Raw genomic sequence first — 8,103 nt, 5'->3', positions numbered from 1 at the left:
CGACAAGGATGAAAGTGCACCTGTGATATCGACCTCGGGGTCAATACCCGACTCACAAATGTCAGTAGTGGGAATAATAGGAGTCAATTTATTTATCTGTCTACGCAACCCTAGTACGGTTGAAGCAGGTTCCTCGCCTCTGATTAATACTTCATAGTTTAATTCATTTTTGTTTAGCAAAAAGAATTTAATGGGGTATGTTTCCATGACATCTAGCGATCAAAACGATTACTATTAAGTTATACAAAACAATAAGATAACTTAGGTTACAGAAATCTTAAATAGTTAAAATTTTAAAAGTTATAGAAGTTATACAAATCGCAAATAGTTAAGATTGTCGAATAATAGATCAGCTGTTTACATGTAAGTATAGTTAAATGGTGTTCTTTACAAAGTATGCTACCTATTACCTACACAGAATTACGCTTAGTGACAAATAAAATGTAAAAACAACGATAGAAAATTTATGAATTCGGAAATGAAACTAATTGTAGGTAGTTGAAAAATTTTTGTAAAAATAAATTGAATTTAATAGTTATTACCATAGCTCCGCGAACTAACACGTATTACAACAATTATTAGAGTTTTGTAGTAATTTTATAGTTTTAAAGCGATATGTTAAATAACTACTTAAAAATTTTGACGTATAGCACGGCCGATTCGAAATAACAAAATATTGTAGCAAATTATAACATACGAAACAAATATACAATTATAGGAAATATAGTGACAATTAAACAATAACTAAGCAAATAAATAAGTACGTACCAGTTCGCTCGGCGATAGGTCACCTCACGTTCACAATGCAGCAAGTGTAGGTAGATTAGATTTACACAAAATACGAAAAAATACGCTATCACAACGTGAGCAGGCCTTAGAAATTACACGTTAAGGGTGCCACTGCCGCGCTTTGTGGGTTTTGGGGTTGTTGAAATAGAATAATAGACTAGTTTTTAAAGTTATGAATTTTAATAGCACGCGGTCAGAAAACAGGGGGTAGGTTCGGAATCAGGCGCGTTAGGCACCTGATTTTCAGCCTTTATTTCCTTAGCTGGCCCACGCCGCGACAACGTACCTTAGAAAGTAAAATGGAAGGACACTGGCCTGACTAATTCCCGGCGATGATGGTCTTCAGTTCCGTCTTCGTCCGATGACCGGCGGAGATCTCCACCGGTGTAAATGCCGGTAATACTGGACAATATACTGGTAATGCTGGACATAGGATACTGGACATACCCAAGTTTGCGCCAGACTAGGGAATGCATTCCCACGGATCCGCAATCCCGCAAATACGGGATTTCGCATATAATTAGCGGGATCACACCTGCGGGATCCGCAAGATTTGCAAGATTTTATTTTTTCCGGCATGAGTTCGTATAGCAATATGTACGGCACGAACAGTGTTTCATTTCGTAGTATAATTATACTATTTGTACCATTATTTAATTTCTTGTATTATCTAGTATCGTAAAGCAATTATATTACGCGAAAATACCATAATTGTACCTTCGGGTCGATTGTCTTTATTTAATTGGTCGAACCATTTTGTTTTTATTGTTTAACATTCAATATAAAGAAATTATTTATCAGGCAATAACGAATCAGTCGTCAAGAAGTTCCGGGAATTCCCTATGTAATGTTTTGTCAAGTAATTTGTATACCGTACTTGTGGAACTTGTGGAAGCCTATGTCCAGCAGTGGACTGTGATAGGCTAAAGTCATGACGAAGGATACAAATTTCTGTTTTACTACATAGGTCGTTGTGACCAAGTAGGATGCATGTATTTTATGTATGAGTGTGAGTGAAACGATGAACTGTTCAAATCAATCCATTTTTGATTACTGCAAGTTTTTTACGTTTTTTTATCACGAAATCAACGAAAAACGAAACGTAGTATAATTTTCGACAAATAATATAATTTAATTTAACTTCCTTGTAATATAATTTTCCGAGGGTCTGAATCCAGCCTTTGGCACGAATGTATGATAATAGGGTGATCCCCAAATCAAAATACATACCTACCTAGTAGAAAAGTGAGTCGAGAACGAGACTAACCTAATTTAGATTTTTGTCATTATTTCTGATCAAAATATAATTTTACTATTTGTTTCTTCTAAGTAAATTCTATTGCTTTATTTACTAACTTAGAAAATAATTTTGTGTACTAATAATTCTAAAATATTGTACAATCCTGCAAATCTTGTGAATCCGCGGGATTGATAGTCTCAATTTTGCGGATTTGCAAGATTGTCTTTTAGGTGCTGGATTGCATTCTCTACGCCAGACATTATGGTGCGAACTTGTGTGTTTTGCCCATAGTCACCACGATGGGCTTGCGGGTTGGTGACCGCAGGGCTGGCTTTATTGCACCGAAGACGCTGCTGCCCGTCTTCGGTCTGTGTATTTAAAAGCCAGCAGTTGGAAGGTTAGCCCGCCATCGGTTGGCCTTATAAGTTCCAAGGAGGTAAGTGGAACTGTGATATCCCTTAGTCGCCTCTTACAATTTCGATTCAAATCCGCATCAACCTTTAATATTTATTTAGTGTGCGGTCACAGAGGCCGCTGAAATATTTTGTTTGTAGAATAAATAATATTTTTCATATAACATTAATATTAACGTTTTTGCTGATAAAAAAAATCTATATAGGTATATCTTTAAATCTCCGTCTCATACTTCTTCTTATTACTCTAATTTCTTCTCTGTTAAAGCTATCCAACTCTGGAACTCTATCCCTTTTCCTAATAGACAAGCCCAATCTCTATGCAAAAAATATCTTAAACTACACCATTTGTCACTAAAGTATTATCATGATAATGATTATATATAATAATAATACGTCTATTATTATATATAATCTATATGTATTTTATTGCAAAATATTCTAATTCACACACCAAATATTTGTTGCAGTTTCAGTCCCATACCCATAGAGCAAAACGGAGGGGAGTAACCATTGCGTTTGTTACCGATACAAAACTGTCTGCCATTTTTTGCGGGGGGGAAAATTACACACATGCACACTTTATCTAATTCCCACACAAAAATAATCGTCTCTCACTACGAAACTCACACATATTAAATTAAAATCACACTTACATTTTTCACACACCCATAGATACATTCTGTGTCATTACAGTATAATGACCAATAATGACACGCCGCAACTACACGGACAAGTTGCTTACAGCCATGGTTGTAACAACTGTCGATATGCATTATCGATAAATTCAAGTATTCGGTTAGGGAAATAAGGTTTTTAAAGTGATACAAAGGTAAGATGTTATTATAAAAATAGACTTAATTTATTATATACTACAAATCAAACATCTTCATGTAAAATAAACGATTATAAAGAGTAAAGATTTGATTGTTTGTTTGTTAGCATTGAATAGGCTCTGAAGCTACTGGACCGATTCAAAAAATTATTTCACCGTTGAGAAGCTACACTATCCTTGAGCGATATAGGTTATACTATATTTTCAAAAATATTAGGGATCCTTACTAAAGCTCCAATAATGTAACCCAAGGGATAAAAAAATAACCTAAAAAATTCCTTACATTGCGTGCGCTGCAAAAACTAATGATAATAGAAATATATAATGTAGTAAGACTTTGTACAACACATCATTATCTACAATAATTGTATTTGCTCGCAAACGAAAAAAAAAACTGACTTCAATTATATCGACAAGTAATATACGTAATATATATGCGTTATCAAAGGTTTCTCAAAAAGTTGTTATCAGATCTCGGTGAAATTTGAACGCGACCACGTGATAATTTCTATTAAATTAAAAATCATCAAAATCGGTCCAGCCAGTCAAAAGTTCTGAAATAGCATACATAAAAAAATACAATCGAATTGAGAACCTCCTCCCTTTTTGGAAGTCGGTTAAAAAGTGTCGTGACAGCATATGTCTATTATAATTATGTCACAATACGTTTGGTGCAACGTTGTTGTGCCAACAATGCCAGTCTACAATAAACGATTTAAAGTTAACATACATTTTGAAGAGTTGATGATGTACACGGTGATGTCAACGAATCAGGAATAGGGAGCGTATCACTAATGGCATCATAAGATGATAGATTGAATGATTTGTTGATGACTCTGAAAGGATGGACATTGTTAATTTTCAAAGTTGATAAATCTAAGCTTCATTTCACTACTATGACTAAGGTAACCATATCTTGATTACCTTGTACATGAGACAAAAAAAAACTTACGGGACAAAAACAGTGTGGCGTTAGTGTTGGTTTGGTGTCTTCGACTAATCCTTCTATTGTTCACCAACACTTGAAAGTTAGTGGTATTGATATGATCTGAACAAATTACACTATTTTTTGTGGGCGTCCAGATTAATCTGTTATTACAATTTTTTTCCATGTATCCCTTAATTTTGGATTTTTAGAAAACCTGCCAAATTTTTATATAAAACATTATGGTCGAAGTTCACATTAAGTAATTCTAGTAAAATGTATTAATACTCATAATACGTGTATTATATTTAATTTAATGCAATTTTATTATATAACTATGGTTATTAAAAAAACCTAGCAATATAATATTTTACATAAATCAAAATCTCAAAAATGTCTGTCTCCTCTTTTGCCTTTGCCGTTTTTATCGATAACCATCTACAAACAAACCGGTAACATCAGTCGCTCGACCGATCCGCATATTGTATGTGGGCGAGCGGCCTGTGTTGGTAAACAAATCGAGTCAACACGACCGATAATATTTGTAATTTTTATGTTTAAAAAAGGCTTAAAAGAAGTATACAAGTAATAATGTGATTAAAAAATACTTACGTATGAAAGGTCAAGGTCAACGCCATGTTTTAGTAAATTTGACATGGCCGATTTTTTTTTACAGCAAAAACAGAACAATTTGGCATTTTTTGAAGGACGTTGATTCAATCGCGCAACTAGATTTGGTCTAGTGATCAGTGCGGCTGCAACTAGTTTTATTGTATGCATATGGCCATTTGGCCTTATACCTTGACAGAGGGGAACACCTGTACATGGCTACTCCCCTCCGTGTTGCTCTTTGCCCATACCAAAAGGTCGGTAGCTACGGCAGTAAAGAATATAGCCACCCCATCTCTTCCCGTGGGTGTCGTAAGAGGCGACAGTTCCACTACCACCTTGGAAATTAAAAAGGCCGACCGATGGTGGGATAACCATCCAACTACTGCTTTTGAAATACACAGGCCAAAAACGGGCAGCAGCGTCTTTGGTGCGACAAAGCCAGCCCTTCGGTCACCAACTCGCCTGCCCAGCGTGGTGACTATGGGCAATACACATGAGTTCACGCCATTTTTGGCGCAGTCTTGTGGAGGCCTATGTCCAGCAGTGGACTGTGAACGGCTGAAATGATGATGATGATGATGACCTAAAGGTTGTCTGGAAGAGATCGCTCTTTCAGAGATAAGACCGCCTTTGTACATCTTACATTTTTTTATTATTTTGTTGTTTTTTTAATGGTATACAATAGAGAGCATTCTTATTGTTATTATATTAGAACAAATAAATACAAAAAAAAAATGTTAATCCACAGTAATTATATATTTATGATTATGAAGTATGAACCACCATAAACTTTTTAACACTTACCTACATTTTGGTATAGTAAACCCACATTGTTTGAGTAAAATCCTCTGCCCTTATTTTTTGTATGAAATGGGATGTGAAATTTTTTTAGGTATTCTAACGTTTAAAGCAAAATATCAGGTTATCATTAATCTTTAAAAAGTTTCGTAGTCTCCGTGCGGTCACAGAGACCGCTGTTCGACTTTGAACCTAAATTAGTCTAGTCATAAACTTAACTACACACTACTTCAAAATTATTTATTACTACCACTTACAACTTACAACGTTGGTGTTAGCGGTATGTTGGTGGGGAGACCCAGTGAACATTGTAACATGTAGGACTGTAGGTACTAGTTTCGAAAATCACAGCGGTTTGTGAGACCGCATGCCGGTAGTTAAAGATTATAAAATAATTTCGAATTTTGAAGTAGTTACTATAATTAAACACTAGCTGTGCCGCGACTTCGTCCGCGTGGAATTTAACAAAATATTATTGTTTCAGTTCGCAGTTATAAAATAAATAAATTTCCAAAATAAAAGTAGCCTAAGTTACTCCTTAGGTACTACATCAGCTATATGCCAGTGAAAGTCCCGTCAAAATCTGTCTAGCCGTTTCAGGGATTAGCCGGAACAAACAGATAGACAAAAATTAAAAAATAATTAAAATATTTTGGTATATATACTGAGTATGCATCCATACTATCCAGGAGGCGCAGGGCCAGACGAGTAATAGTGTCATCGTCATCCAGACGAGGAATGGGAGGCTGCGAATACATGACAACGTTTCGCACGCGATAGTTGCGGTGACTAGACACACCAAGGCCTGTGTCTACTACACCGACGACAGGGATGACGCGATCTGTCTTTTCGTCACGAGGGCGGCGGAGGCTACAGAAAAAGACATCCTCGAGACAATTTCAAGATGGCGATTCATAATAGAGACATCGCCATCTTTGAGTGTTCTCGCGATGTCAAAGTAAAATGCGAATAGGTTGCTTTGCTTGGGTGCAGTAGGTGGTGATATAATATTAAAAAATATATTTTTAAGAAAACGTTTACGCATGTAATAATGTAAGATCAAGTTAGATATACGTATATTATTACTAGGAAAATGTGTTGTTCGTTAGATAATGGAAGACATCAATAAATAAAATACCTCTAACAAAAAAGAAAAAAAAAATTAAGGAAAAAAAAGAAATATATATATAATAATAATAAAATATTCTTATTATTGTAAGAAAAAATCATAAATAATTTTTTACATCTAGAATAAACAATATATAATAGTTAAAAAAAAAACATTTGTATCATACGTTAGAATAAGAACAGGTCGGTGGACTAACGTCTCTATTGGAGACATTATTTAGACGGTATTTAGAGGAGCACCAGCTGATTAGCGATCGCCAATATGGCTTTCAACGGAGTCGCTCGGCTGGTGATCTTCTAATATTCTTAACTCACCGATGGGCGGAGGCGGTTGAGAGCAAGGGAGAAGCGCTGGCGGTTAGTTTGGACATAGCGAAGGCCTTCGATCGGGTGTGGCATAGGGCACTTCTAACAAAGCTACCATCCTATGGGCTTCCCGAGAAACTATGTAAATGGATCACCAGTTTTTTGACAGACAGGAACATCAAGGTCGTTGTTGACGGTGCATGCTCGGACCTCAAGTCTGTCAATGCTGGCGTTCCCCAAGGCTGTGTACTATCACCTACTTTGTTCCTCCTGCATATCAATGACATGTTACAAACTAGTGGCATTCATTGTTATGCGGACGACAGCACCGGGGACGCCTTATACACAGGCCGTCCTAATATTTCTCGGGAACAAGTCGATGAGTGTCGGAACAAACTTGTGTCTGAAATCGAGTCTCTTTTAGCCAAAGTCTCGCAATGGGGACGACATAATCTGGTCCAGTTCAACCCCATTAAGACACAAGTTTGCGCGTTTACCGCAAAAAAATCACCCTTCGTCGTTCCTCTCGAATTTGAAGGCACTCCCCTAACAGCCTCAGCCAGTATTGGGATACTAGGCGTCGACATATCGAGCAATGTGCAATTTCGTGGTCATCTGGAAGGAAAGGCTAAACTAGCCTCGAAAAAACTTGGTGTGCTCAGTAGGGCGAAGCAGTATTTCATGCCCTGCCACCGCCTACAATTATATAAGGCACAGATCCGGCCCCACATGGAATACTGCTCTCACCTATGGGCTGGGGCGCCCTAGTACCAGCTCCTTCCATTTGACCGTGTTCAACGCCGAGCGGCTCGAATCGTTGGCGACAAGATTCTCTCCGATCGGCTCGATTCTTTGGCGCTGCGTAGAGATGTCGGGTCACTGTGCATCTTCTACCGTATTTACCACGGGGAGTGTTCTGAGGAATTGTTCGGACTAATACCTACAGCAGAATTCCACCACCGGACATCGCGTCAAAATTCAAAATTTCATCCACATCACCTCGATGTCTGGAAGTCTACGACAGCTCGATTTTTGCGCCATTTTCTGCCACGCACGA

Source organism: Melitaea cinxia, chromosome 4, assembly GCF_905220565.1.
Source record: "Melitaea cinxia chromosome 4, ilMelCinx1.1, whole genome shotgun sequence".
NCBI lineage: Eukaryota > Metazoa > Arthropoda > Insecta > Lepidoptera > Nymphalidae > Melitaea > Melitaea cinxia.
This window is presented reverse-complemented; position numbering follows the sequence as displayed.